Genomic DNA, 5,042 nt, shown 5'->3' with positions numbered 1-5,042 from the left:
AATAAAACCTTTTCAGAAAGTTCTACTGTATCTCAAGAATCACAAAGACCAGGCTAATAGCACATCAAATTATTGCTGAGTATGTGTGAATCATGTTTAAGTTTCTGGCTATTGGCAGAGTCAAATACAGTGGTGAAGTTACAGCTATAAAAATTGGGCATAGGGGCGCCTGAGTGGCTCAGTTGGTTAAGCATCTGCCTTCGGTTCAGGTCATGATCTCCAGGTCCTGGGATGGAGTCCCACATCTTGCTCCCTGTTCAGCGGGGAGCCTGCTTCTTCTTCTCCCTCTGCCCCTCTCCTCTGCTCGTGCCCCCCCATAAATAAATAAATAAAATCTTCAAAAAATATTGGGCATATACTTCATAGGGGATGAAAAGCTTGAATCTTGGCCATTTGGGGTGTGTGTGTGTGTGTGTGTGTGTGTGTGTGAGTGATAAGAATGTAAAACACACATATAATAATCAGTATGTCTTGTTAATCAGTTAACTGCTGGGGCAAGCTCGTCATAGTAAAAGGATAGCAAGCTGAAAGTAACAGCAGTCTGGAGCCCTGTGTCCTTGCCCAGGGAAAGGAGCTTACAGTCAACACTAATATATTAAAATAATCAGACACTTTGTGTATGAATAGAGGACTCTGGTAGTGTTTTAGAAAAGATTTTAAAAATATCTACTTGCAGGTCTTTTTAAAACCATTACCTGGTAAAATTCCCATCTCTACTGATCCTGTTCATCAGACCATGTACACTATAAAAATAAAACTCAAGGGACGCCCGAGTCGCTCAGTTGGTTAAGCGTCTGCCTTCGGCTCAGGTCATGATTCCAGGGTCCTGGGATCGAGTCCTGCATTGGGCTCCTTGCTCAACGGGGACCCTCCTTCTCTCTCCGCTTGTGCTCTCCTGTACTCTCTCTCTGACAAATTAAAAAACAAAAGCAAAAACAAAAAAACCTCTGTCCTTGGCCAGTGAATATATTTTTAGGAATCCTGATAAATTTATGTAAGTGGGTGCATAGGATATATTCTACGTACTACAAACGATTTGGATGCATATAAGATTGTGCTTTCCTAGTTAACAGACTACTGGAGATTGGAGGGTGCAGAGAAATGAGGTGTATTATTGCTTGATGGATCTCAGACCGGGCGTGTCATACAAAGAGAGTGAAACATCTCATTCATTAGCAGTGCAGCCCTGTGAGCTGTTCCCCTTGCAGTTCTCATAGAACTGCAGGTGGTCTCTGTAAATGCTAACACCTTCACATTTTTTTTTTTTACCACTTCTGGCATAATTTCTAAAGTTCATTGCACATTTCCTTATTGTCTTAAATGTTGGTAGACATTTGTGACATGGAAGAAACATGCTTATTTGAGGTAAAAATAGCTGCTGGTGTCACTTCTCTCTGGGAATTACCTGTACCGTGCACAGTAGGTAAAGGGGTGGCCCCAGGCTGTTGTATTTTTTGAGGGTTATGATCCTCTCTAGTCACACAAGATGAAACCAGGAATGTCCGCCTGACTCAGGCCCGTCCCACAGATCCGAACTGTGAGAATTTAGGTTTGGGACACAGAGACACTGAAACAGACGAGTGAGGCTGGCTGAGTGGTGCCTTAACTCTGTCGGGGATGGCGAGCTACCCCGGGCCAGACAATGCTCCCTACCGGCAAGCTGAGGCTCCGGGGCAATGGAGAGCCGTCAGTCACAGGAAAGCAGACAGGAGATGCGGTCCAAGCAAAGGGGCCACCTCCAGGCAGGGTAACAGGATCACATGACACAAAGCAGAACAACTTCTGGATAAGGACTGCCCCTAGGTTTTGTTTTCCTGTTTTTGAAATTGTTAGACACTTTGAAACCTCCTGATACCCAGTATTCATCTGCTACTTCACTTCAGGCACCATTCCGTCCCCTGAGCTGTGCTAGCAGCTTCTGATGCATGCTCCCCAGGTTGGTCTTTGCACCTGTGACTCCTTCTGCCTGAATTTTCTTTTCTTCCTCCTTGCATCTTGCATGTGTGCCATTCTACTAAGGCTTCAAGGCCCAGATCAGATCACATTTTCTTCAAGGCTTCCTTGGATCACTGAGCCAAGGGAACCTCTCCCTCTCTTGAACTCCCACAGTGCTCTATGAACCTGCTGGTGGCTATCTGCTGTCAGAGTCATCCATACACATTTCTTCTGCCTGGTGATTGACTACCAGCCTCTTATGAGCAGGATCTCTTTCGAAGTCAAATCTCCAATGTACCTGGCATGGGACACAGGACAAAGTAGCTGTTCCTTAAATATATTTAAATGAATGAAAGCATGAACATCTCTTCAGCTACAAGAATTCAGGATCAACATTTTTTGGTTTATCCTAGATCTCACCATAATTGTACAAAATTATGTTCTCAGAAATGTTTCTTGTCTCCACAGCTGCCATCTTTAAAATCAAATCTATGTGGTTGTCCAACCGTAATAGGTAACGGTTTCCCCTTTGACCTTGTAATAAGAAATCCTAACTTTGTAATAAGAAATCCCCTTTAACCGTGTAATGAGAAATCAGAAATCTATCTGATTTTTGAGCTGGTACTATCTTCCTCTTTCCAGAGTAATCAGGCAAGTCCCAAAGGAACCCGGCACCTGAGGCCCTCCTGGTGTTGGGATTGGGATGGGGAGGATGCAAGGTAATGAGCAAAGTCTGGGCTGGGTGACTTAGCCATTATTTCCTATCTATGACTTAGGGCTCTGTCGAGGAAAGGTACCAAATAATGCATTTTTGAAGTGGCAGCATTGCAAGCAAGTGATGATGACAGAAGAACTTTGATTTGCTCCCTCTCTTATGTGATTTAAAAAGCAGGAAAGGAGGAAGCAGGAAAAAGAAAAAAGAAAAAAAAACCCAAACTCTCTGAAGCTGCTGAGCTACTGACGTCCTTGCTTTCCCAGTGCAGCATTAAGCGTAGGCCAAGTGCGTAGTGAATGCGTAAGCAGGAATATTTAATATGCGTGATATAATTATGTGGTGTTGGTTCACTGATTTCCCAGCGTTATTCTGCACATCTCTCTCAAAGGAGCTATCCCAGTGAAATGAGATTTTAATAAAAGGAATCTGTATGGTATATTGTTGAACATTCAGGACACTGCCTGCCTTCCCCAGTGATGCTGGGCTGAGAACACGATTCTATTTGAAAATATGATATTTAGATATAAATGTAATTTGCCAGAGCAAAATAATTTCTCTCCAGGATCAATTGAACACATGCATTTTATTAGGCTGTCCTTTTGTAGGACATTTTTTTTTTTTTTTAGGTGGGTTCTGTTCATTTGTTTGAGTTCTTTCCTCCAGTTGTTGCATTGGAGCCTTGTGCTCCAAAGGTGAATCGTTCTTAAACATTCAGGAATCAATAATTTAGTTGGGTTCAGGACAGCTCACTGCAGCCTGCTCTTTGATGCCTGCAAATCTCCACGGATGCAGTAGCTTTCACAAATGTAACATACAAGCTGCTGTTGAAACCAATCTGACTCATTTAACATCAGTATGCACACTCAGAGCAAGGTGGACATAAGGATGATTTTCGATTTCCCTTCTCCTCCCTTTCTGACTACCGGCCAAGATGAAAAATTTCTTGGCTGTCAAGGTGTAAGCTATTGTTGGTCTCCTTGTTAGAGTCATGCAGAGCAGTGTAATGCTGACCTTTGAAGAGCTCGGCAATCCTTGTAGACATTATCTAAATGAGTACTCACACCCAGGTTTTGGAGAGAGGCCCAAAAAGTCAAATATGTTTCTAGCCAGCAAAAGCGCATCTATAGCTGCCCCTCCAGCAGCCTCATCAAGAGATGGAGATCTGCAATGCATTAATTTCCATATCTCAGCCCTCCTACCTCCCCATCATTCTGGGTATGTGTGTGTGTGTGTGTGTGTGTGTGTGTGAGAGAGAGAGAGAGAGAGAGAAAGAGAGAGAGAGAGAATGCCCTAGTCACAGCAGATAAAGAGGCAAAGATTAAGGAAAGAAGAAGCTTTGGCACTTTTACTCCAAATAAGGCTAGGTCACCAGTAAGTTCCTACCTGTCCTCAGGAATGAGGACCAGAACAAAGGAAAGAGCTGGGCTGGAGACATGAATTTGGGTTTTTTCCTGTCTCCAATCCATTCTATAACCAGTAGGATGTCCCCTGCCTCTTCAAGCCTCTACTTTCTTCCCTGTGCGTGGGGATAACTGGGGCACGTGCCTCTTGCCATGCGTGGGTTTGCTGGGTAGTGGCTGGGAAGGGCTGGACTGGGGAGAAAGAATAATCTCAGAGGGGGCAGAGCAGGGACGATGAAAGCCTGGAAAGTCAGAGAAAGAACATGAGTGACTGCAGAGTGGTGTTCCAGAGAGATGGAGGTGAAGAGAACAGAAGGTGAGCTCTGACCTCAAAGGAAACCAAAGCCCGAGGTGATGCTGGGTTACCAACCCCACCCAACATGGGTAGTAGATTTCAGAGTGGAATCATAGGTCCCGCTGTGGAATTGCTAGGTCCTTCTCCTGGTTTATTGATTCCCGGACAACCCTTGTATTAGAGATGCTCCCACCACAAACACCTAAGACCTGACAAGACCGAGGGTCTGACCAAAGGGGGAATGGAGCATCCAGCAGCAACTACACGGACAGTCAGGCATCCTGGGCACAACGGAGCCATCTTCACTTGCAATCCAGTTAATGGGGGAAGGTGATGGGGCATCTGAGCACAATTCCCAAGATGTCTCACTGAGTGCACTTGAGGGGGGTTCCACGTTATGGGATTCAGGGGAGGGTGCCAGCTCTCAGGAGATGACCAAATTGGGGCTGACTCAACGTTTGGAGAAGAGTGGCATACAAGGTGATTTAATAGAGCTAAGTGCTAGAAACCAAGACCAAGGAAGAAATATAACTCTAGAAACTGGACACCCAAAATGGTTAGAAGGTGTGATTTGGGGGAATGACAGCAGGTAAATCTATTTAAATATTTAGTTTTTGAATTTTGTTTATTTCTAAATCTCCCCGTTAGAATGTAAGTACCAAGAAGACAAGGGTTTTTGTTTGTGCTGTCACTTGCT

The sequence above is a fragment of the Leptonychotes weddellii genome, chromosome 6 (assembly GCF_054177405.1).
Source record: "Leptonychotes weddellii isolate Sample4059 chromosome 6, ASM5417740v2, whole genome shotgun sequence".
Taxonomy (NCBI): Eukaryota; Metazoa; Chordata; class Mammalia; order Carnivora; family Phocidae; genus Leptonychotes; species Leptonychotes weddellii.
Note: the sequence above shows the minus strand (reverse complement) of the source record.